General features: G+C 42.7%; 1 long non-coding RNA gene across 4 annotated transcripts in view; it reads left to right on the top strand.

The window, feature by feature from the left end:
• Nucleotides 1-27,092, top strand: part of LOC133365316 (uncharacterized) — a 156,153-nt gene that overhangs the window by 74,353 nt on the left and 54,708 nt on the right. For 3 of the 4 annotated variants that reach the window (XR_009758167.1, XR_009758166.1, XR_009758169.1), the window contains exon 4: nucleotides 1,565-1,636. This is a non-coding gene — a long non-coding RNA (uncharacterized LOC133365316). Of the gene's footprint in view, nucleotides 1-1,564; nucleotides 1,637-4,949; nucleotides 5,044-14,524; nucleotides 14,606-27,092 lie in introns of those variants that run through there. The other variant, XR_009758168.1, reaches the window with a different exon arrangement.

Genomic DNA, 27,092 nt, shown 5'->3' with positions numbered 1-27,092 from the left:
CAGATATTAGGTCTTGGAGTATACAAGGCTTTCTGAGTGCAAGAAATGGCAGGTCTTCACACACAATGATGATTCACACAAAGAATTGTCCCTGACGTTGAACCAAAGATAGAAGCCTTTGTGCATGTGCAAGCTTCACATACATGTCAGGTCATCCACATATGCAAGAAATCTTATGACCTGAGTAATATTATTTTGTCATCTACATAAAACAGACTTTTGAAAATATTTAAGGTCTTCTTCCTCATTAGAAAGCAATACAGTAATTCTAGTTTCTCATCCTCACCTCTCCAATCCGTATTCAGCCCTAGAACTGATATTGGAATCCAACCTGTGTTGGAACTTTGGTAAGAATAATTCAACTGCACTTCCCTTGCTTTATCATGATAATCAAAATGCTTTGCATTCTTTGACACAAGCATTCAGTATTTTGGCACAATTTCATTACATTCACAACATTGAATACTTTGCCCATAGTCCAAAGAGTCCCTTTAGGTATGCACATTTCATGTCTCTTCTTGAAACAGCAGCTCTTTGCACTGTGTTGGAGGATGACTCAAGCTGTTTTTGGGGTAGCACAGAGGGAGCTTCTACAAGAAGATGATTTAAAAGCATCAGTATACACACGGCTTATCATAAGTCCTTTGCTCTCATACGTACCACAATGAGGAGGGGAGAGGGCGAGGGGGGTGATACCATCTGTGGATGGGGCTTTCAAACCCTTACTGAGGGTTAGATTTTGCCCGTCACATCTGAGGTCCAGAAGAAAGCAGGAAGCAGACAAGTATGATGACTGCTATTCCTGGGCACTGTATCCAGGATGAGCAATAATCTGTTTGGGGCCATGGTATAAGCAGTTGGATTCATAGAGGTGTCTGCCATGGCTGTGCCAGAGTTTGCTCCAGGTCAGGATGGTGCACACCTTGGAAGGAAATGACACAAGTGGAAAGTTCATACATACTCTGGCCCTCAAAGTGCTGGCAGGAAGATATATTTGTGCCCAAGCCTGGAATAAAGTGGTGAGCGACTTGTCACTGGATTAAGTAGGATCACAACTTTATTAATACTAGGAACATAGGAAGCTGCCTTATACGAGTCAGACCACTGGTCTATCTAGCTCAGTATTGTCCATGCTGCCTGGGAGCAGCTCAGCATTTCAGACCCCAGCCCTACCTGGAGATGCCTTTCTGCATATTCTACTGGTAAGCTATAGTCTCTCTAAATAGAGATCTGCAACTAATACTGTAAATTGAGCAAAGACTCTGGCTAAGACAGGAGGCACTTTATGACATCTCTCTGCTACCTAGATGAGTCTGATGTTGTCCTGAGCTGCAAGTGGAGCTCTACCTGTTTCTGATGGTCTCATATTTCCAGTGCTGAGGTAGGCCCTCTTGAGTCACCAGCCTTCCAGGTTCCAAGATTCTAAGGTGTGCGATGAAAGCAAGCCCCAAAGGAATTCCTTTCATGCCCCAAGGTCCCAAAGTCCTGAGCAGGAACCCTCTTTCACCATCTTGGTAGTTCCAGTTACTCACTAGTGACTCTGTTTTTAACTCCTACTTTTCAGCACTGCCCTGCTGTTGTAACCAGCCTACTTACACTGTGGCAACACCCTGTGTTCTTGCACTGAGATCCCAAGGTGAGTGGTCAGGCACTGAGACTGATGTAATTACAAATGCATCAGTGAGAGGTAAGCACACCTGAAATTATAAATCCCTTTTCTGGCCCCATATCACATTGGACAGCTTGCGCGTGTGTGTGTCTACATGCCAACATAATCATGCTCCACCCTTGCCAGGTTCAGATGCAACACTGTTCCCCACGCCCTACACACACTATGGTCTGGGGAAAGGAGTGGAAATCTGTGTAAGGAGTATCAGTGATAACCTCCAAATCATGTCCTCCATGTGTGGGACCAGGTACAGGTTTAACAGAAATTTTAATTAGAATATTGTTCTTTGGTTCTAATCAGATAAGTTCCTTTTAAATCAATTGTACTTTCCCCCAGACAAACATGCAGAATACCAGTATTACTCATCATAGTGTTATTAAATGAATGGCTTTGCTATCCATATACAGGGCAACAGTAACCCCTTCCCTCTGTGTACCTTGAGTATTGGTTTTGATTGAGCTTCCAAGAATGTTACAAAAGAGAAAAACCTTAAGGTCCAAATGGGAAGTATTGTTTTAATTGAAGGATACTGTTCTTGGGTGTTAATGTTCTGATATTTTAGTTGCAGTTGTGTCTATACATCTTATATTTCATGTCATAGATAGCAAAATACTTCCATATGAGCAACTAAAACAAAGCAAGTGAAAAACTTTCCATTGCTCTCTATTTCAAAATGGGAGTTTTGGGAACGCACAAACCAAACGGAATTAAGTTGCAACATGTGCAATTCTTGATCAAGCGAAGTGGAATGCACTGGTCCTTTAAGCAAACTGGTGGCAAATAGCACATATCAAACCAAATGGGAACAACTGTGATGATCCACAAATATGGTAGCTCTTTAGCACTGGTCCAGTCACCAAACAATAATATTTCTGCCAAAAATGTAATGGAGTAAGTTGTTGGTGCTTTTTTTAAAAAAAGAGAAGACATTATAATACTCTAACTGTTCATAAGCAGTAGAAAATGTCTGTGAAAAAGCAAGAAAAATATTTCCAATAGTAACTGCTTAGTTAAATTCATAATCTAAACATCTTTTATTTAAAACTGAGTTATACTTCACCCATCTAGAATCCCATTGTACTGTGGATGTTGCTGTGCCATTGTTTAGCTAAACACGGGACCATGCCCATCTTTAAAAATTAGAAAATCATATTTAGGAAATATGTATTTTCTATTTCTGGATACACGTTAAAAAATTAGCTTTCCATGTAACAGAAATTTAGCTTTTCTGAATAATCTACGTAGCAGTAAAACTAGGCATGTGTCTGGTTTTTAAATCAGGAAAACAAATTTACTGGTCTAATAATTAGAGGAGTCGTTTGGAAATAATACTCAATGAATGCATACTTAAAAGCTTATTAATTGTGTTTATTTACACTACAGTTGAAGGATTGCTGTTAATACAGATTTTTTTAAAATGCTAAATAAACAAGATTTGAACTTTGTTTTTATTTTCCTGAATTATTTAAATTAATACACTAAACTAAGAGAACAAAGTCTGTAGAAATAAACATTATGCATACTGTGGGTAAGTATGTGTGTATGCGTGCATATGCGATGCAATTCTGTTTAGAACAAATCTTCACAATCCCAAGAATAATGTGTATATCCCCACCCACAAACCAGTTAAGAGTTATTCTGCTATTGTCTGAATTAAATCCTAGTGTATTCAGTGGGCTGTGGATCAGACTCTGGAGCATATAATAAGAAAGATATACTGTGATAAACACAAATATTTGGATACAAACAAATCTGTGTTGTGATCACATTTTTAATAATGGAAGACATTATTGGTATTATTTCTCACAAATATAATATTTCATCTTATCTACAGACAACATTTAAGTAATGTCTGCTGAATCCTGTTCTTATAGGTTTGTGCAGCTTTATTGTAGGAACGAAAAAAGGTAAAATGAATATATTGCATCACATTTGCAAGGTTTAAAGAATATGTTGAAAGTATAAATCCTTAACCAGGCAAATAAAATAATTAACTGGCTTAAAAAAAATTATGTTGGAAGGAAGCATCTTGTCTATCCTCTGTGATCGCACAGCAGCAGTCAAGTGCAATATCAATTCCTATGTTTTTATAGTCATAGATTTCTATGAAATGAAAAAATGTAGATATATGGATCCAAGATCCCAAATTATAGTGAAAAGCAGTACAGAATCAGTTGTTTTACCTTGCATAGGTCTTGCCCATTTCAAAGGCTTTTTATTTTTAGTATTTTCAAATGTATGTCCAGTTCTTTCATTAAACATCATACTGCAGCTGTGGTAACAAGATTCTTTGTTTAAACATACCTTGACTTGATGATGAGAATATTTGGCTCTAAAAATAGGACATACATTTCACTGTTGATATGTCAGAAATGGCATGGATCCAGAGATGTGAGCAAAATATTTGTAGTTAACCAAGCATTTCCAGCTAGATTCCATAAACACAAGCAGGCATAGCTTGCTTTTTTTTTACATTAAAGTAAACGCATCCTCTATTGATATTTACAACACTTCATTCCAAATATAAGGAAATAAAACCATATTACATTAAAATGCAGGGACATGCTTCCAGGCATTTATTGTGTATAGCTAGTAAACATTTCCTGGCAAACAATTTTGAGCGTCCATAAATTCCATCCTAACACTACTTCCGCAGCTTACAGGCATACACCATAATACACAAGGGTATTAGCTCAGACTCTCTTATCCGGAATGGGTGGATTGGAACTGAAAATTCTTCACCACCTTTTTGTACCGCATGTATTGAAAACCTATCCTTCTCAGGGCAAACTGCGCCTTCTCAGATCCGCTTTGTGCATCACAAAGAATTCTACTGCCCTCAAGAATTCCATCTAGCAGGATTTCTAAGTATCTGTTAACATAGCACAATGCAGCCTGTATCCCAGAAGTATTAGCACAAGATGAGTGAACATACAGGGAAGACTGGAATGACAGAGTCAGGACCTATTACGCCAGGCAAATTTGTGGGGAAAATCTTGCTCTGAGGTCATGGGTGGGAAGGGAAGGAAGGAAAGGGTAACGCTCTCATAGCATCCTGATTCCCTGGATGGTTACTTACCCAGTATTCAGTCAGCTAAAAAACATATTCAGTCTAAGAAAGTTGCATGTAAGTCTCAACTGAATTCCGTTTAAAATATTTTAACTACCTGTGTACTGATGAAGTCCACACATGAAAACACCCTTTTCTCCTTGTGCTAAATGTCAATTAAAAATGGGGATATGTTTTGTATCAATGGGATATTTTGTTTTAATTATATAGTTATCTATACCTGAGACTTCATAAGTGGTTGGGATAACCACTTCTTCAGCTGCTTAGCCAGGTGGATTCTCCCTTCAGAAATGACAGTGATCAGGTTTGTGAAACCATAAAAGGTTTTCTTTGTCAATAATAGCCTCCTCTGCATCCCTAAGAGTTATGACAGTTATGTGATGCAGCAGCTGGGCTTGTGGTTCCATCATTAGTTGTTTTATCTCTCATGGCTTCTTGATTTCGTTTGTGCCTTCACTTTCCCCTGAGATATTTCCTCATCTCCAGCACGTAGGAGAAAATCCCTCAGGTTGGTAGCATACTTTAAAACATGAGACTCTAAGAGCTTCTTTTGTAGCAATCCCAGGAGTTCACACAACCACTACATCATATCATATTTTCCAAGTGCACTCTATCTGGCTAACATCCTCTACTATATGTTATGCGTACATAACTTGGGGGCTAACTACTTACTCCCTAGAAGGAATTGTCACATAATACCCTAAACATCTTGTTTAGTGTTTCCATTTCAGAAAAATAGAGGAAAGTTATCTTCCCAAATTATAGTGCATGTCTCATTCCCCATATTCAAGCGAATCCCATATTTAAGTGCCCAACAAGACATCTCAGGCTGACCCCTGCACTACATTAATATCTGACACTAGAGTATCAGTTGCAGTGCATAGCTGGGAAATGAAGAGGCAATACAAGATGAAGTGTGGGTGAATCAAGGGCCATGTTTATTTAAATAAAACCAATTAAATGCTTGATTGCATAATAAATGATCTGCAGAGACAAGTGCAGGACCTAACTCTTACCCAATCGGGTGAGGGCACCCTGCCATGGGAAAGGGGGTGGTCCAAGCCCAATCCCCTCTTCCAGACCCCATCCCCGCAGGGTGGTTAGGAAGGCCTTCCAGATCCACCCCCCCTCAGGGCCGCAGAACTTCTGAGTGGGTGTTACAGGTTAACCCCAAAGGTTAGCCTTATCCTGCCAACCGGCTGCACGACATGGAAGGCAGGCCTCAGAACCCACCAATCACCTTAAAGGGTGCCTAAGGGTGGTCACCAAACCCTATCCTGTGAAATTCCCGCACCTATCCGCCACAGAAGAGGACAAGCCTCAGCTTAGTCCCTCTTCCCCCACCTGCGACAAATAATTATGCTCAGGGCACTCTGAAGATCAGTCAAAACCAGATCATTACCCAGGTCAGACATATGAGCACTGTCTGGCCAGTAAAGATCAGTCCTGCTACACTTCACCTGTGGATGATGTATTACCTCGCCCTGCTTATCAGCAAGGGCAAGCCGGACTTCCCTATTTACCTTTCGACTAGCCTTATTCAGGCCTCTGGGATCATTCCCACCCCTCCAAATCGTCCTCTGGAGGATATCGGACCAAACAATCACGGTCCTATGCCACCGACTGCATATGGCCACAAAGTCCAGGCAAGCCTAAATGATAAGGGCTTTCCCCTTCAACATTCCCAGGACATTGCCACCCAAAAGTATAATCAAATCCTGTGGAGGGTGCTGCACCAATGAAGCATCAAACAGCATTGGCAGGAGGCGTTCCCACAGCATGCCACATCTACCCAGCCACTGGACCAGAGAGCAATGGCTGAGCCCCAACTGGGTTTTGTGCCTGATCTGTGACACCCTCCTCTTGGCCCAGACTCCATCTTGGCCACACATGAGTATCTTGACTCTCTCCAGCACCCTCCAACCTGTTAAAACAGAAACAACAATTATCAATATGCTCAGCAGCACAACAGTTAAGGAGGGCCCTTAAATGACCTACCGCCAGTGCCCCACTGCCTGCATGGCTGTGCTCCCACAGCCCAACGTAGCTACTATAGAAGCCACACCCATCTGGAAAGAGTGTGTACCAAACTGGTTGGGATCCAACCCCAAACATGACCGTAATTAGAAGCTCCAGTCAGCCCCTCAAAGGCAGAGGGCAGTCACTGCACTCTATTATAATGTGAGTACAGGCATACCCTGCATTAATGTACGCAATGGGTCCAGAGTGAGTACATAAACCAAACATGTACTTAAAGTGAAGCACTACCTTTTTTCCCACTTAAATACAGTAGGCCTTATTTTAAGAAAAAGGGGACGCTTACCTTTAATGTCGGCTGATTTTTCTTACTAGGGCTGGCAGAAAATTTATTGTAGGAAGGATGAAGGAGAGAGCATATTTTCTATTTCGTAAGTCGAGTCATCAAGGGCTAGACGCTTTCTTGCTGGCGATTTGGATGGACTACTTGAAGTAGCAATAATAGTAGGAGTAGGACTTGGGGCTGATGTCAATGCTAGAGATGGACTTTCAGTGGATGTTGATGGTCTGGGAGATTGACTGGGTGCTGCTGGCCTTTTACGAAAGTAGGTGTCTAAGGAGGTTTGAACTGTAGCTCTTTTCTTTTCCCTGTAGATTTCTTTGTAACAGGCATAACCCCCCGAAATGATAGCATTGACTTTGGAACTTCTTTCAAAGTCCCTATCATGCTTTTCAAAAAGAGCCATGGTGCTATCAAGATGACGGAAAGCTTCCAAGAGAATTTTTGAAGTTAGGCCTTCAGGCTGTTCGATGGTCTCAACCTCATCCTACACATTTTCTTCTTCTCTTCAAGTTCCAGAAGATCTTCATTGCTGGGGGGCTTAGTATGGGACACCAGAAGTTCAGCAACATCTTCTGGCTCCACTTCCAGCTCTAACTGCCTTGCCATCTCCACAATATTTTCAGTAACATTAGCTACAGGATCTTCAAAGCCTTCAAAATCATCAACTAACTGCGGGCATAATTTTTTCCAGACCCGTTTCATTGTTGTTTCCTTTATGTCATTACAAGCATCTCTTATAGTTTTGATGCAATCCAAGATGTTGTAGCTTTTCCAGAATTTCTTTAGGACTTCTTGCCCTGTTCCCTCTTCATTGTCTATTGCTGCAATACACTTACTGAATGTTCTTTTTAAGTAGTTCAACTTGAAGGTGGCTATGACATATTGATCCATGGGCTGCAGTATTGAGGTGGTATTTGGTGGTAAGAATTCCACTCGAATGTTAGGGTTCAGCTCATCTAACGTTCGAGGGTGGCCAGGAGCATTGTCTACAAGGAGCAAAATTGTGAAAGGGATATTGTCCTTGCAATAGGCTTTCACCTCTGGTACAAAGCAGGTGTCAAACCATTCTTCGAAAAGGGCTGCAGTCACCCATGCTTTTCTATTAGACCTCCAATGCACTGGAAGTCTAGTTTTAACATAGTTCTTCAAAGCTCTAGGGTTTTCCCAACGATAAATTAGCATAGGCTTTAGCTTTAAGGTACCAGAAGCATTGCCACCAAACAGAAGGGTTATTCTATCTTTAGCTGCCTTGTAGCCTGGCATTGTTTTCTCCTTTCTTGCGATGAAGGTTCTTACAGGCATCTTTTTCCAGAACAGCCCAGTCTCATCCACATTAAAAATTTGATCCTTGGAGTAGCTTCCATCTTCAATAATTTTGGCAAGGTCGCTGTGCGGCGTCCTTCCCTGGCTCTCCCTGTCAGGTTCCTACCTGCTTGTGGTTACTGCCTGTCTCTAGGCACCACCAGGGACTCCACCAGTCCGGACCGCACTCTCTTATGGTTTACCTATCCGCTCTAGCACAGATCTCAACAGATCCCCCTGCTAGGCAACCACCAGTAACGTCCCAATACTAGTATTCCCAGAGACTCTGAATACTGGTATTGTTATTCTCTTCACCGCTGCCACCATTTGTGCCACTCTTCCTTTTATACATTCAGCCATTTTAAACACTCAGCCAATCATCTCACATTCTACTGCCCATTCACTCCCCCTCCTCTTTCACTCCACTTACCATGTATCTTCTAAAACAACAACACTTACCATATATACATTAATATAGGAACATCACATTTCCCCCCCCTTAAACAACAGCAGAGTATTATTCCTGTTCCAGGATTTATACGTCGCGTTAACAAATAAAAGTCTCTATGGGGAAAATGTCTTTCTTTGTTCCTCTGTTTGGTCACGTCACTGCAGTCCCAGCCACTTGCCTGGAAAGTCCATCGGCCAGTACATTGTCCTTGCCTTTTATGAACTGGAAGTCCTGTGCCCTTCAGATTTATGAACTGGGGTGTCCTGTGCCCTTCAGATTTTAATGGAGGACTCACTCGCTGTGGTACCACATCCCTTCTGCCAGCACTATATGGTCTGGGTTTAAACTCTCTTGATGTTTTCCCCACCCAACCAGTTCTATTGGAGGCGAAGTGATCCGCCAACTCTGCGGCCTCCTGCACAGATGTAGGGGAACGGTCTTTGACCAGGAGCCTTATTTCTGGTGATAACTGATGGTATAATTGATCCAGTATCATGAGGCTTTTCACCTCTTCCACTGACTGAGCTTTGGCACTACTCATCCACTTTCCAAATATATCCATCAACTTTGCTCCCAGTTCCACAAAAGACCTCCCTGTCTGTATCTGGCAATTTCTGAAAAGCTTTCTAAAATAATCAGGCCCCAGTCTGAATCTTTTAAACACTGCTTCTTTGAATTCAGCATAGGTGACGGGCCTGTCTGAGGGGAAATATTGGTATACCTCAACCAATTCCCCTTTAATCAGGTTTGATAAATACTGCATGTATTTATCTTCAGGTAGCCCCCACAACTGAGCTGCTTTTTCAAAGGTGCTGAGGTAAATTTGAGGATCTTGACCAGGCTCATAGACAGCAAAGTCCTTTGGAGTAATTTTTATTTTTGCTCCATCTCTGTCCTTTCTTGTTTCATCAGAATGAAACTTCTCTCTTTCAAATTTTAACTTTTCTACTTGTAATTCGGCATCCACTGCTCGTTGCTTCTCCCTCTCCTCAAACCCCATTCTCATTCTCTCAGTTTCCATCTTCAACTTCTCAGCTTCCATCCTTAATCTCTCAGCTTCCAACTCTCTCTGCTTGTCTTTCCCATCAGCTTCCATCCTCAATCTCTCAGCTTCCCATCTTAACTTCTCTCTCAAGTACTCTATATAAGCGGGATTGCTTAAATATCCTTCTGGGGTCTCTTCCCTGACAGGTTGTTTTTGCTGGGCAGTTGCAAATCCTATAAGTGCTACCCTCAATTCATCTACCCCTTTACCCTCATGAGGTAAATTAAATGTTATGCACTTCTCCACCAGCTCCTCTCTTTTCATTTTTATATATTCAGCCATGGTGTTTGAGTTCACTCACTCTTTGCCACACACTCTTTGCCAGTCACTCTCACAAGAAATCTTGTTTTGTTATTTCTGTTTGCCACACCACTGTTCTGGATTCTCTAGTATTCGTATCTGGATTCTCTGTTTTTCGTATCCCACCTCTACCACCACATGTGAGGCGTCCTTCCCTGGCTCTCCCTGTCAGGTTCCTACCTGCTTGTGGTTACTGCCTGTCTCTAGGCACCACCAGGGACTCCACCAGTCCGGACCGCACTCTCTTATGGTTTACCTATCCGCTCTAGCACAGATCTCAACAGATCCCCCTGCTAGGCAACCACCAGTAACGTCCCAATACTAGTATTCCCAGAGACTCTGAATACTGGTATTGTTATTCTCTTCACCGCTTTCACCATTTGTTACAGTTCTCCTTCAGCCTTGGTCATTACCTTACCCTCCCTTCTGGTCTGTGAAACCCCAGCCAAGGATCAGGCCTTTGGTAAACCAAATTAAGTATTTATTACAGATAACAAAGCTAACAAGATTAACAAGATTTCTTCTTAAGGCACATAAGCATATGGTTTTACTCAATACTAATCCGAACTCCACCCCCCTCCTTCTTCACTCTCTCCTGGCAAACAACTCTCTCAAACCCCACCAAGCAATCCACTCTTTCTCTTCTCCCCCCCCCGATTCCACTCTCACTCTTCCTTTTATACATTCAGCCATTTTAAACACTCAGCCAATCATCTCGCATTCTACTGCCCATTCACTCCCCCTCCTCTTTCACTCCACTTACCATGTATCTTCTAAAACAACAACACTTACCATATATACATTAATATAGGAACATCACAGTCGCGTGGATAGCTTTCTGCAGCCTCAGTATCTGCAGCAGCTGCCTTTCCTTGCACTTTGATGTTCTGTAGGTTAGACCTCTTCTTGAACCTATCAAACCATCCACGGCTTGCAACAAATTCGGCATCCTTCGCTGCCTCACCTTTCTTAGCCTTCAGGTCATTGAATAGGCTTAAGGCTTTATTTTGAATAATTGCCTGGTTTACAGGAACATGGCGTGTAGTCTGATTTTCTATCCAAAGTATTAAGAGTCTCTCCATGTCTGCAACAATGCTATCCCTTTTTCTAATTGTTGTTGTGTTAACTGGCGTAGCACTCTTAACTTCCACAAGAATTTTTTCTTTACTCTTCATGACCGTGTTAACTGTAGTCCGGGTGAAGCCTAGCCTTCGGCCTATCTCAGCTTGAGAAACACCTTCAACAGACAGTTTAATCATTTTAAGCTTCATATCTAAGGTAATAGATTTACGACTTTTCTTTTTATCTGCCATTATGTACTACAGTGTACTGTACTGTATTAAATAGTTTTCTATTTTAATCACAACAAAACCAGTGCGTAAACTACATAGAAGTTAGGCCTATACTACGTACGTATTCACTTAGGCCTAGGCTAATCACAGAGCTAATCACGCTAATGTAAACTGACAGCCTTACAACTTTTAGTATCTACTGTTATTAAATCACATGAAAACAGTAAAATATAAGTTAATCAATCACTTAATCAAAACGAAGCGATGCGAAGTGAAACGTGTTTGAAGACAAACTGACAGCAGCGAAAACAGTACGTACTATACAGTACGCAAGTTTGTAGTTGGGCGGTGGCATTGATCGGGAGGTGGCGCCATGCCGTTAAGTGTCCGTTCTTGCAAAGTGAGCGTACGTAAACAGGGGAATGGTTTACAGAAAATATGTCTGTACTCACGAGTGTCCGTAAAGTGAAGGTCTGTATAGTGGGGTACGCCTGTAGTAGTTGCCATAATGTCCATACTGGGTAATTGCATCCTTATTATCAGAGCAGCCCTTGCTGGCTCAGCATAACAGTAGATCAGTTGGGATTAGAACACAATGGTGAAGCCCCAACTGGGTTTTGTGCCTGATCTGCAATGCCCTCTTGGCCCAGAACTCCATCTGTGGCCACACATGAGTACCTTGACTCTCTCCAGCATCCTCCAACCTGTTAAAACAGAAACAATTATCAATATGCTCAGCAGCACAACGGTTAAGGAGGGCCCTTAAATGACCTACCACCAGTGCCCCACTGCCTGCATGGCTGTGTTCCCACAGCCCAATGTAGCTACTATAGAAGCTACACCCATCTGGAAAGAGTGTGTACCAAACTGGCTGGGATCCAACCCCAAATATTACCGTAATTAGAAGCTCCAGTCAGCCCCTCAAAGGCAGAGAGCGGTCACTGCACTCTATTATAATGTGAGTAGTAGTTTCCATAATGTCCATACTGGGTAATTGCATCCTTATTATCAGAGCAGCCCTTGCTGGCTCAGCATAACAGTAGACCAGCTGGGATTAGATATGGTATGTGGAAAGAAATGATGAAATGATCCCTAATAAATCATGGCCACAACAGTCTTGGATGCAATGCACCATGTGCAAAGTCCATCCCTTCAACTTCTCAGGCGTGTTTGCTACTCCTGATAGAAGTCTCGAAGATGGCTATTTCTGTTCCTCCCGTCTCAGAAACTGGTCAGGTTACAGTGACAAGGCCCGTCTGACAATGGACCAAAACTGAAACTTAGTCAAAGGCTGACCATCCTGGTGACAAAATAACAACCCTCTAGATTTACCTCTAAGCTGCAAAATGAACCTAAAGCCCAGACTGCACACAGCCTGTGTACATGGAAGAGGCCAAAGTGATAACCAAACCTCAGCCCCTCTGGTCAGTCTCTGACTTGCACAACTAAATCCAAACACAGCTGCCACTTACCAAAACATTGCCTCCTCCAAAGCCCGACCAGATCCGTCATTTCTAAAAAGGGAGCAAAGCAACTCTTCCATCCAAATGCCCCCGGCCCCATAACAAAACAAACAAACAAACAAACAAACAAACACACGCTATAACAGCACTGCATGAAATCAGACTGCCTCAGAGCTAGAACTACATAAAGATACCCAAAGCCCATGAAAGCCCAACAGCCTCAGCCCATTCCACTGGCTATGCCTTTGCACACCAGTTATCCTGAAAAATAACCCCAAAGCCCCAGAGGCAACAGAGTGAATTTACACTCCACCTCCAATAATAAGTTCAATCGCCAAAAGAAACCCAATTAAATTGCTCCAAAATTCCTGGTGCATCTAATGCTGGCCACGCTACGCTTCAACCCCCCTAACTTCACTGCTGGTAAACGGCAAGCTTGCACCACTGAGTCAAGCTCAATTCCCCAAAAAGGTAAGTACAGGCAAAGGACCCTCCAATTTTTCCATGGCCAAGGCACCCCTAGCTCAGCAGACACCAGTCAAAATACAGACATAGGTCAAAACACTGCTGTGAGCAAGCATAGTCAAACAGACCCAGTACCCTTCTCTCGGCTACTTATTTATTTATTTATTGTATTTATATACCCCCCCATAGCCAAAGCTCTCTGGGCGGTTTACCGTAACTAAAAACATTAAAAACAAATATACAAATTTAAAATACATCTTTTAAAAACAATTTAAAACTCAATTTAAAAATTTAAAACAATTTTTTTTTAAATTATCCTTATCTATTTTCTCCTCCACCACTAACTTCATTCCAACTACCGACTTAAAATTCCCTGACATGTAAGGGCTATGCTCCCGAACAAATGAAATCCTAAAACCAAACCAAAAACTTTTCCCCATGTAGAGTGCATCCGCCTGCCTAGGATGCTGACGGAGCAAAGGCAAAACCCACAAATATTAATCAGGGTGGGACCCCAAATCCGAGCTTTTTCCCCTTCTGAAAACCCTTAAACCCCTCAGCTCTAAAGTAGCTGGTAAAAGGATGAGAGCCAGTTCAGATGGAACACTCATGTCTAACTTTACACAGGTTCCTGTTGCAAAAGCCCTTAAAGCTGAACTCCCAACAGAGCAGGCAGGGTTGAATCCCCTGCCCCGTGGACCCACAGGAAGGCACCACAGTGTCAGACTGACCCAGTAAATGCCTACTATCTGCCCTATCCTCTTGCACGGGTCGAGCTGCAATCATGAACTGCAACCACAACCAGGGTCCTTTTCTGTCCCACTGTAGGTTTATATTCACTGCCACTCTCATCCTAAAAGTTGTATCATAGGCCAGCCATGCTGACCCCATGAATTCTGTATGCACCCTAACTATTATGTCCAGGTAGTTCTGCTGCCCTCATAGGCTGGTGCTGAATCACCACCCCCATATAAATTAAAATTCCTGCCATCCTATTACCCCAGATCCTATCCTCCTTTTCCTTTTAAAATTTCTCATTGTCTCTCTCCTCCTGCTTATCCCTTTCCTTCTGCTCGGGCTCTCGGTATAACAGGGAAAACACATCCATGCATTCTTCCTTCCAAATATGCTCCCTTGTTGCCAACAGCAAATGGGCCCCCAGAGGAGCTGACATCTCCCCAAATGGAACTGCACCAACCTGGACAGAAGACAACGAGTCGGCAGCAAGGTAGGCAGCCCCTGCCCCCAACCTATCTACAATCATCACTCATAGGTTGCTTCTAGGCAGCAGGAGAAACACCCCTTCCATATCCAGCAAATACTGCCCCTGAATATGCAGATACGATATCAGGGCCCTAATCCACAGAGGATAACAGGTCCTGTGTGAAGGAGGCCACTGCTGGGCAGGCTGCTTTGGGGCCTTGAGGCATGGCCCACAACTAGGGTTGCCAGGTCTCCGGTTTTCTGCTGGAGTCTCCGGCAAAAGGGGGCTGTCTCCGGCCTCCGGCAATACTTCAATTTAACTGGTGGATTTCCGGCTTTTCAGCGGCCCCCTTAGCCACACATGCATGATTGACATGCATACGTTGGGCTGTGGCTGGCCGCCTTCCCGCTCTTTCTCAGTCAGGCAGCCGCAGGCAGGGACTAGAGACGAGGACTTGAGCAGCCGCCGCCCCTGCAGGGACCCCTCCAGCAGCAGCCCCTGCCCGCTCCCACCACCCACAGAAGTACAGGTGAGGGTGATGGGTGGAGGCGAGCGGTGGCAGTGGAGGCCAGGCTGGGCTGGCTCCTTCTTAGCCCCGGTCCAGAGCCAGTTCCCCTGGGGCTCAGGCGCTCAGCAGTCTCTGGCTGGGGGAAAGGATGGCTGGCCGCTTCACCCCTCCTGCTGTGGGTGCCGCTGGGCGGCAGCGGCCACGATGGGGTTCAGCAGTCTCTGGCTGGGGGGGCCCATTGCGGCCGCTGCCGCCCAGAGGCGCCCACAGCAGGAGGTGTAAAGCTGCCGTCCGCCCTTTCCTGAGCAGGGGAACCGGCTCCAGGGCTAAGAAGGAGCCGGCCCTGGCCGGCCTCCACTCCTGCTGAGGCTGCCAGGCCGTGTGGGCCCCGTCTCCTAGTAACTGCTGCCGAGACGGGGCCCACGCGGCCTGTCAGCCTCAGCAGGAGCCGTGGAGGGCAGGCCGGGCCGGCTTCTTCCTAGCCCCGGAGCCGGTTCTCCTGCTCCGGAAAGGATGGCCGGCGGCTTCACCCCTCCTGCTGTGGGCGCCGCTGGGTGGCAGCGGCCGCGATGGGGCTCAGCAGCAGTCTCTGGCTGGGGGGGCTCATCGCGGCCGCTGCCGCCCAGCAGCGCCCACAGGAGGGGTGAAGCTGCCGGCCGTCCTTCTTGGAGTAGGGGAACCGGCTCCGTGGCTAAGAAGGAGCCAGCCCGGCCTGCCCTCCACGGCTCCTGCTGAGGCTGACAGGCCGCGTAGGCCCCGCCTTCTAGCAAGCGCTGCATAGTATCCGCAAAGCAGACAATAAGGGATGCAAAGGAAAGAACAATTTGAGGACATAGGTTGCTAAAATTGTTGACACCAATAATAAGACGAGAATGTCTGTGTTAGCATGTACACACTTGAACTAGACATCTTTTCCCCATTTCAGTTCCTCTGAGTCTCTAAAAGTTACACTGTGATTCCAGTTCATGTGAATCCACACACATGGATCCTCAATGTGCGCAGCTTCCTTTCCATCCTCCCATAACCACTGACGTATCTGAATTAGATGCCCTGCTTCCAAAGCTAATGTAGGACAGGCTATTGCAGGATAAATGAACAGCAATTCAACCACATACAAGGGTGTCTATATTCATCTATGAAACACTGGGGTTGCTAGACCTAAAGCAAAAGGGGTTGGTGCGTGGGTGTGCACACATACAGTGCAACAGTGGCAGCAACGGAACTTGCTGGCAGTCCATTTTGGGAAGTTGGCCCATCATCCAGCTCCATCCCCTACTTCAAGGTATCCTGTCCATACAACTAGTTGCTGACCAGGGAGTTACAGTCAGCCCAATATGAGACACCCCAGTTCTGCTACAACACTTATCCAGGAACTCCCTAGTGTTCTCCAGTTCCTTTCACATTCCCTGGAGCTCTGAATCTTGATGCTCTCCTGAAGGTCCAAAATGTAGGCAATGTATTCAGTAAGCTACAGACAGATTTGGTTGAAAATTGGCTGTACCACAGTTTTATAGAGCAGGAAAGGTGTTTATATGTGCGTACATGGCATTATCTGAGGCAAATCTCAACCTCTGAACTTCTTGTCAGTTCTAGAGTTCAGCCTCGAAACTGGGCAAAAACTAGGTCTGATGACTGATTAAATAGATCTTTAGTCAAGTGATTGGACAAGTTTTAATTTAACAATTAATCAATGAAATCTATATTAACAAATCAATACTTCTCAAGAGGGCACCATATTAGAGGCTTTCCTTCTCTGTGACAGAGAAAGGTGATTGCTACTCAGTTTTTTTAAGTACTTCTATTTTTTTAATGTAACAATTTTAAAACCCACTGGCTGGTTTTGGGCTGCTCTTTTAATTTGTTGTTGTTATGTGCCTCCAAGTCAAATACAACTTATGGCAACCCTATGAATCAGCGACCTCCAATAGCATCTGTTATAAACCACCCTGTTCAGATCTTGTAAGTTCAGGTCTGTGGCTTCCTTTATGGAATAAGTCCATCTCTTGTTTGGCCTTCCTCTTCTTCTACTCCCTTCTGTTTTTCCCAGCATTATTATCCTTTCTAGTGAATCATGTCTTCTCATTATGTGTCCAAAGTATGATAACCTCAGTTTCATCATTTTAGCTTCTAGTGACAGTTCTGGTTTAATTTGTTCTGACACCCAATTATTTGTCTGTTTTGCCTAGAATGCCCTCCCTTGTCCTTAACATGGCTGCAACCATATCTACTCAGAAGCAAGTCCTATTAAGTTCTATGGGGCTTAGTTCCTTAATAAGCATGTTTACAGTTGCTGCCTTCAGGGGCATCTATCTGTGTTCCCATCTAACATCTCTGCAACACTGAGCTCCTTTCTGCCAATAATGGCCTGGCCTGAGGGCACGTAAACCCTTCTTGCCAGAAGCAAGTAAACTAGATTAAATGTTCCCTAAAGGCGTTGAACTGTGACCTGGCAGACCAGGGTTTGAATCTCCTCACAGCCATGAAGCTCACTGGGTGACCTTGGGCCAGTCACTGCCTCTCAGACTCAGAGGAAGGCAATAGTAAACCACCTCTGTCTGAATACTGCTTACCATGGAGACCCTATCTGGGATCAACTTGAAGGCAGTCCATTTCCATTTTGCATCACCCTAAGCTTGTGACAAAGAATGACCTTGTCACTTCAGATGGACCTAGGAACACCCTATTTTAGGTAAGATTTCTATTTTAATCTCCAGAGAATTTTTTTTAAATGGCATGCTCCAAGCAACTGTGGTTGATACAATGTATCATGCTTAATGATGTCACCAGGGCCCGCCCCGTGACATCACTAGGGCCCGCCCCATGACGTCACTAGGGCCCGCCCCCATTTTCTCAGGTTTTTGAATGGCTCCGACCTGGCAACCCTACCCACAACCCAGATGGCTACTACCTAAAAATTACCTTACCAAAATGGCTGCCAGCATGACCTTACCAAAATGGCCACCCTCCAGAAGACCTTATTAAAATGGCCACCCTCCAGATGACCTTTCCAAAATGGCTGCCAATCGCCTATCAAATGAAAACCTTCCCAAAATGGCTGCCTCACAGTCACACGGCCCCAAACTACCACCCATGCTCCAACACTAACTGTAGGCCCCAAATGATTCCAGCCCTCCAGGCTCTTACAAGCCAGCCAGACTGCACAGGAGGCTGCTAAGTGAAGCAGGCCTGCCAGACTTAGCAGAGACTCTCCCTGCCCCAACTCTGAACCTTGTGATCCCAGCCCTCCGGGTCCTAACAGGCCAGCCAGACTGCACAGGAGGCTGCTAAGTGAAGCAGGCCTTCCAGGGCTAGCAGAGACTCTCTCTGCCCAGACTCCAAGCCTTGCGGGCCCCCTGCCTCAACCACTCCAAGCCTCTCTCTCACGCTCCAATGCTGAGAAGCTGACCCACCAGGTCCTCTTTCTCCCGCCTTGTGCACCGCCAAAACAGATGGCCTAGCAACCCACTCCACCGTTGCATCAGGCCAGAAAGAGGCTGAGGGGAGGTGAAACAGGGCTTAAATAGCCACCCTGCTCCACCCCCTATGTGACAAGCATGCGTGGCCATGCCATGCCCAAAAAGGGAGGGGTGTTGAAGCCATGCCAGGTTTCCCCCAGCATGACTGCAAAGGCCCACCATTGCCAGAGCTGTTGGGTCTGAAAATGGTGGGAATTCTGATGGTGGTTTCTCAACAGATTCACAACTAGTTCCAAATCAGTGGCTTCTACAGTGTCCTCTGGATGTCCTACCTGGATATATGTTTTTTTATACCAGCTGTTTTGGCATTTTTTGATGCCAGCCATTTCTCTAGTAGACTAATATCCAAAATGGTTCAATACTGACACGTGTAAGAAAAATTACATATAAAACCTCACACCTCACATCCCTCTTTAGTTTTGAAAATGTTTCAGTTGATAAGGAGTCAAGTACCATTAATATGAATTTTTAGGACATTTTCCTTTAGCTGCGATGCCATTAACTCTTTCGAATTACTGTTACAAACCTATTTGCATCTTTTAAAAAAAAACCCTCTTTGTACAATTTCTTTGGAAAGGTGTTCAAAGTGCTAGCCAATATAATCAATATTTAATTCATTTCCCCTCAAATATATTTTCATAGGGGGAAGCCTCCCTTAGCATTCTGTGAATCAACTCTTAATAATACTTTTATAGTATGCCTAATTTGAAAATACCAAAACAACATGGATTGTAACAGTTCAGTTTGCCATTGAAACCAATGATATGATAACATTATTCCATTCCTAAGCTGTGCTCTCAGTTCAACCAATTTTCTATTTTCCCATCAAGAGACTTTTCCTTTTACATCAGAATAATTTGATTATAGCAACAAAAAGTTAAGGTTGAAAAATTTGCATTTTATGCTGTACTTTTTTTTCAGACCAAGAAAATAGGTGCTACCCTCACATTTTATGTCAGTAGCTTCAAATCTTTAATCTAGTCATATCTTATAGCATGATTTTAAAAGATGTTGCAATGTCATCTTATTCCATTTTACATACGCAGATTTTTAAACCCTTATTTCATATCTGCCAAGAGGGCTGCTGGATAACATTAGACAGTTCACATTTAGGTAGTTTAATTTCACCGTAGCTGCAAGGCTTGTGCAGTGCAGAAGATGCTATCCTAGCAGGTTTTTCAGACCATATGAATTTTCTACAATGCTGTTGCCATGTTTGTAATATTGATTTAAATTAGTGTATGGTCATACTTTAAATGACACAGTTCACTGCATTTGAGTCATTCATATTTGCATCTAGATCACCCCTTGACCTGCATTTAAAATTTGTATTTATTTAAAAATTTGTAAGCCACCTTTCTGGACCAAGCCTACCAAACTGCCAAGGATACTGCTGGATAATATTAGGCAGTTCACATTTAGGCAGTTTAATTTCACCCTGCTTGTAAGGCTTGTGCAATGTAGAAGATACTATCCTAGCAGGTTTTTGAGATCGTATGCATTTTCCATATTGCTGTTGCCATGCTTGTAAAATTGATTTAAATGAGTGTATGATCTTGCTTGCCAGCATAAAAATACAATAACATAATATAATTAACAGTTTAAAAATACAATATACAGAAATATAATTCAGTCAGTACAAGAACCATTTCCAGAGCCACACCAAAAACATAAATAAAATCAATCAATAAAAAAAGCTGTATGACCAGTAAACAATAAATTATGAGCAATTTGAAATAGGATGGTTTAAAAGGCTTTTAAAATGGAGGGGCCAACCTTCACATCCCTGGAAAGGGAATTTCATAAAATACTTCTCACTACTGAGAATGCCCCTCAATACCCACCAATCAACTGATCTTAATGTAGCCCAACAAACAAGACTCAGAAAGATGTATTGTTGCATGGAACATGGCTTATGTGGAAGTTTTGTGACTTTGCATGAATCCCATCGAGTCATGTTGGACTGGTGAATTTGGCGGGTCTGGCTCATTGGGAAGTCGCTGTTCTGGGCTGTTTTACATAAAATCATATTATAGCCCGGAACGGGTATCAGAACGTGGTTTTTGTGGAAGTTTTGTGTCTTATTGCATGCATCCCATGTAGTCATATGGGACTGGTGAATTTCGGAGGTCTGGCTCACTGGGAAGTCACCGTTCCGGGCTGTTTCATTCTGTTCCGGAGGGCATTTTGGTTGTTAAAGTGTTAATAAAATCCTATTGGAATGGTTTTTGTTCCTAAATGTTGTTCTCAAGTGTCTCTAACACATCCCAGTGTTTTGGCATCAATTTCTTTTATAAAGGGCCCGTTCCGGCCTGTTCTATTCTGTTCCCGCTTTTACACCATCCCGCAGTTTCCTAAAGACCACACCCTCTACTTTAATATTCCCACTCCCTCTCATTACCTGGCAACCGAGCATGCTCAGTTTGTTCTAAGTTTAAAAAAAAACCCGGAAGTGCAATTATTTGTATTTTCACTGGTACAATACAGATGAAATACAAATCTTTGTTTGAGCTGTGTTATTCTTTTGTGCACAAGTTGGGGGGGGGACAAAATAAAGGCACCATTTGCAGCAACATAAAAGCTTACAGAACAGGAGAGATAAGCAGAATTTCTCTTAATCACACAGGAAATTAAATGAAAGAAGGGAAGAGGAGGGAGTGGGCGTGGAGAGGGGAATGATTGACACACCCTCCTAAAAGCATTAGAGTATAGCATCTGCAAGCCCTAGAGGTACGGAGTGGAGTAGAGGTATGGAGTGGAGAAGTTTTCCCCCTCCCTCTTCAGATTATCAGAGGATTGGGTGAGTACAGATTTACAGGGGGAAAACTGTGTGATAGCTTCTGTTTGCCAGTAACGCCATGTGAACCATGCAAATTAAAAGGGAATGCAAGTAGCACCAGACACACAGTAAACTGCCAAGTAGCTAAAGCCCAAAGTCCTACTCAGAGAAGACTAATTGAAATTAATGAACCTAAGTTAGTCATATCTATTAACTTCAAGTGATCAACTCTGATAGGACTAGCACTGAATATCACTCCTCTGTCATGAGGAAGTACAATCAAAATTTGACAAAGGAGAAATAACAGAGAAAAAGGAGGCGAGTGGCAGCAGAAGTAAAACAATAAGTGAATATTTTATTTATTTAATACATTTTTGCTGACAACAGATACTCAACAAGAAGGGGGAAAGTTATATTAGCATGTTGAGATCAAATTACAAAAATTAAAAACAGCAGAGTAAAAATAACAGAACACAAAGTGCCCCATTAAAACAGCTTCCTGCAGAGTTGAGACACTGCTACCCCAAAGCCCATTAAAATGACAACCATTTTTACCATGTGGCAAAAAGCCATTCATGACAGGTAATGAGGGTTTCCTTGAGATGGAGTTCCAGAGCCTGGATGCAGCTACAGTACTGAGAAGGCCCTCCCTGATCCCAACCAGATGCAATCATCACATATGATTGTTTCAAATTATGTATAGTTGACCTTTTCTAGAAGGAAACATTATATTTGCATTTGAGAGCTGGTAATGTAGTACAGAAAAGGCCACTGATAATTAGGAAACAGAGTAGGTTGTAGCTTTGGCTGTAGGGATATGAATTTATGGAAACTCAGTTTCAAATCCTCTCTTAGATTACTAGGTGTCTTTGGTCATGTGATGTCATTATATCTCACCTTAATTTACCTGTCTGGATTGCTCTGAGATTTAAAAGACTATTCTAATCTCCTTGGAGGGAGGATGAGACCATCATGTAGCAAATAATAAATAAATAAATAAATTTTACATTCACTTGGTGTGTATTTTATCATTTACATCCAGAGTTTTTGAGTTTTGTCTGTTTGAAAACACCAAAAGTTTGGAGTGATTCAAGGTTTCTAAAGATACTTCTTAGGAGAACTTATTAACCATTATTCTTTCTGTCTTCAGGGATCTTGAATTTCAACATCGCCTGTGTCCCCACCCCTCCAGTGTTATCTTGCAGTATAAGGATCATTTTGTTTTTGTTATGGAAAAATATTGCAGGCTTAATGTAATTTATCATAATAATATTTGCAGGACTGCCAGATCTTTTTTCTTGATTTATGTGACAGAGCTGAGCCTTATAAACATAAGGATTTTGTTTTTGCTCTGATACTTAAAATCTCACTTTTCACTGGCTACTTTTCTAATGTATCCTGTTTTAGGCATGGCTGCTATATGGTGCTAACTTTTATTCCTATTCATAGTTTTCTCTCATTAAAGCAGCTGGTTGTTGAATAAAAAAAAGACTTTTCTCAATACTAGCAATTATAGATTTATGTTAGGTGTGTCCACCAGTCACAAGATTAGGTTTGGACCTTTATTCAGCACAGCGGCAGCTGGTGGCTCCATGTCAGTGGGGCAGTGGAATGCACTGCCCGAAGTTTCAAGAAGCACCTTAGAAAACTCATTGAAAGCTTGGACCAAAACCCAGAGCAGATTCCAATGCCCCACTGACATGGAGCCACCAGCCGCCACTGATTCAGAAATCATTCCACCCCAGTCCAAAGCGCATTGAAGGCTGCCCAATTCAGCTAGGGTTCTGAGTCTACTATGGAAAAAATGAGGTGTCATTTCCACCCAGTTCATTATTGGGAAAACAAAACCTGCTATTGCTTTTTTTTTTTTTTTGGACAATGGATAAAGTTTTCAGGCATAGAAGCCCCTCCAGAATTAAAGTTTGCCAAATTACAGGGAAATGTTTGTATTGGACACTTTTGCACTTTAAAAAATGTTTAAATAATAAATAAAGACTACACCCAGTCACACAGAAGCAAAGTCCTCAGGCCCAGAACTGGAAGGGGTAATACACTATACTCTACTAGAACAGTTGAAACAACAACAAAAAATCAAAACAAAGTGAAGGACTGTTAATGACAATGATGAAAAGGATGGATAATCAAAATGAAATTAAAGGACTAATGAAGAAAGTTGAGAGAGCCTGTTCTAGACACCTGTGTCTTTTCACCTCAAAAGTTGGGCAGAACACCAAGTACTGAGGTAAATCATCATTTACATCCTCCCCATATATAAAAAGCCTCAAACTGAATGAAATATATCTAAAGTGGCAGAAATTTTGAAGAGACATCCATTCTAATAGCGAACTTCGTGAGTTCTGTTAAATGACTTCCATAATTGAGACTGAATTTAATCATATGGTATCAAGAGGTTGTTTTAACCTTTGAGATCAAGAATAGATTGTGCCAAGATGCCTTTTAGCCTATTTTTAAAAGCCACTTTAGCTGCCACTGTTCTGAGAGAGATATGCTTGAGAAAAGCCAAAAGATCAAATCAATCATTCAGGTTTTTTTCAAACCATGCTATCCCTTTTTAAAGAGCTCGTGGAATTCATCTCCTGGAGACAAAGTTTGGATAATCTCTTCTCTTCCATTGATTTAATTTTAATCTAATTATTGAAAAGATGAAGAAACATTCCCAGCATCCTGGGTAACATTCCTGTTTCTACTCTAAGGATAATTGAGGTATACTTTTGGTTTCTAAGGCTGCCCTCTGCTGGCCACACCTCTCTTCCCCACTGCCGCCTTCAGATCTTTCAGGACCGCCCACAGCAAAGTGTTAGGCCAATCACTGTGTCTGCCTGAGACTGCAGCAAAGCATTTCCATTGGCTATACTGGAAGCCAACGGGTCTACCAATGAGTTGTGAAACCTCCCTGAAGATGAATAAAAACAGCAACAATGCACTGAATGAGGTTTTAAGAGAAGAGTAAAAAGGGGCAGAGTTTGACTAGCCCGTTTTGAGAAATATGTTTAGAGATGCACTGGAACCGGCACAACAGAAAGTGTGTCTCTACCCTAAGTGTCATATATTGGGGGCTTTCCAATTCTGGTAAATTGTAACGGCCCCAAATTTTGGCTCCACACAATAACTGAGGATGCTCTTGGATTTTATCAACCTGTCTTTTACATTGTTTGAGAAATTTTTGTCAGGCATTTACTTTGGCTATCATGATGCCGTCATTAGGCTGTGTCTAGAAACTACTACTTCTCATTAGAGGGGCTGGCAGAGTAAAAAATTGATATGCTTGACCTTAGATTCCATACCCACACTTGGGCTCCCTACCCAGCCTCATAGTCAATGCCACAGCATCCCTGGGAAATGCTGAACCAATCCTTAGTATGTAATATAAAGAAGAACCTAGAACAGGATGTGTGTGGTAAGCCTTGACACCTCTCCTTTCTTTTCCCTGAAACTTTACTATCAGAGGCTTTTCACCAAGGCATATAACACCCTGATTTTGAGGCACTATCTGTTAGTCAAAGCAACAGATGTGGCACTAGGAAGATCAACACAAGGGAGCACAATCCAAAATGGCCACATTCTTATGTAACTCTATCATATGACACTTTTCCTCCTCATTTTTGGTTTAATGCGAAATAGCCAGTGGGGGAAGCTGCCATGTGAACACAAAATTTAAGTAAAACTATGTTTTTGTGCTTCATTAAGCGTCTTCCCCTCCATGTGTAGGTAATGGCTTTTCCATCATGAGTCCAACAGGTCTAAAGTCATGGGGCAGGGGTGCAGATTGGGAGAAAGCAAATATAAACAGTATATATAAGAAATGTAAGACTTTTTTAAAGTCCTTAACACTTTCTCTTGCAACAATAGCAGACTAATAGGAAAACAAATAACAAAAATAAACAAGAAATGGGCACAGAGACATTGCTTGGCTGTGTTTGAGTTTTCTATTGGTAGGGAAGGGCAGAAACTGGGTCACCTATGTTTACTGAAAGCTACTTAACTCAGATGGCTCTGGTATGGGGTTGGTCTTTTTATGGGGGTAGATGACTGAGAACATGGTTACATCCTGCCTTTAAGCCAAAATGTAAGTCTTCCAAGTTTCATTCTCTTTTTAAAACTAAGAAACAATACATAACTTGACTCCAGCACAAAAGGTCTCAGGCAAAATTGTGGTATTCCTGCTTAAGTAATTCTCAGAAGGTATCTCTGTGTATTCTGCTTGTCAGAAACAATGCAAACAGTAAGACAGACATACAGAAAAGTCAGTATGATATTGCAACACTCCAAGGCAGGGGGAAGTCATTGCGATACGCTCCAGATGTTGTTGAATTTCATATCCCATCAGCTTCAGCCACCAGGGCCAATGGTCAGGGAGTTGCAGTCCAAAATAACTGGAGGGCACCATGTTGGCTACTCCTGTTCTAAGTGGAGCTGTAGCACTGTGAGTGCTTCAAGAGGCAAAATCCTAATATTAGCTATTATACTATGCATGTCCCACATACATAAACATGGATTTTATTACAATATTTGGTGTACTAGAAATTTGATTTATGGAGACTTTTAGTCTTATAATCCTTTCAAATTCAAGCAAATGGGCATATTTGAATAAAACATTTAAATATGGACATGACATACTGGTGTAGAAACCTGTATGAATTCTTGGCACCAAACCCTGACCTGTCTGAAGTGGTATGAATACTATGAGGCTTCATTTTATTTTTTGCAAACTACAAACATAAGAAGAGTCTGCTAAAACAAGCCAGTGGCCTATCTAGACCAGCATCCTGTTTTTACAGTGGCCAACCAGATGCCCATGGAAAGCCCCAAAACAGAACCTGAGTGCAAAAGCACTCTCCCTTCTTGTGGTTTTCAGCAACTGGTATTCAGAAGCATACTGTCTCCAATAGTGAGGCAGCAACATATTCGTTAAACAGGGGTGTAGTGGCAAATTCAGAAATGCAGGATTCCTTCTTTACAGTTATGCCACCCCCCCACCCCCAGTATTCATCATATTTTCTACAACTACAGAAGTATATAACAAGAATAAAACTGCTATGTGCATAGGCCTCCTCTCTCTCTCTCTCTCTCTCTCTCTCTGTGTGTGTGTGTGTCTAAATGTTACCAGAAATATTTGATTTTAAGAATTCTGAAATGAAGCCAAATGTGGGACTAGGATTTGGCAGTCAAGGTACTTTGTCATGAAGCTCACTTCTCAGCCTAAGAACCCATCAGCATGAAAGGGGAGGTGTGTGTTAGCTACTGAGAAGAGTCTTCTCAGTAACTAACACCTCCTTTCACTCTGGTAGGCTCCAGTTAGTACAAAGGGACAAGGTTATTAGCTAAGTGAGAAAACTTTGTTCAGTGACTAACTCACACCCCTTTCATACTGATTGGCTTATATAAAAGGCCAAGAAGATGCCAGCATGATTAACGAGCAAAGTCAAGGAAGCTCTTAGAGGCAAAAAGTCTTCCTTCAGAAAATGGAAGTCTTGTCCGAATGAAGAAAATAAAAAAGAACACAAACTCTGGCAAAAGAAATGCAAGAAGACAATAAGGGATGCTAAAAAAGAATTTGAGGAGCACATTGCTAAGAACATAAAAACCAACAACAAAAAATTCTATAAATACATTCAAAGCAGGAGACCATCTAGGGAGGCGATTGGACCCTTGGATGATAAGGGAGTCAAAGGTGTACTAAAGAACGATAAGGAGATTGCAGAGAAGCTAAATGAATTCTTTGCATCT

The sequence above is a fragment of the Rhineura floridana genome, chromosome 10 (genome assembly GCF_030035675.1).
Source record: "Rhineura floridana isolate rRhiFlo1 chromosome 10, rRhiFlo1.hap2, whole genome shotgun sequence".
Taxonomy (NCBI): Eukaryota; Metazoa; Chordata; class Lepidosauria; order Squamata; family Rhineuridae; genus Rhineura; species Rhineura floridana.
The sequence above is the reverse complement of the archived record's forward strand: the minus strand, read 5'-3'. Positions and strand labels throughout refer to the sequence as shown.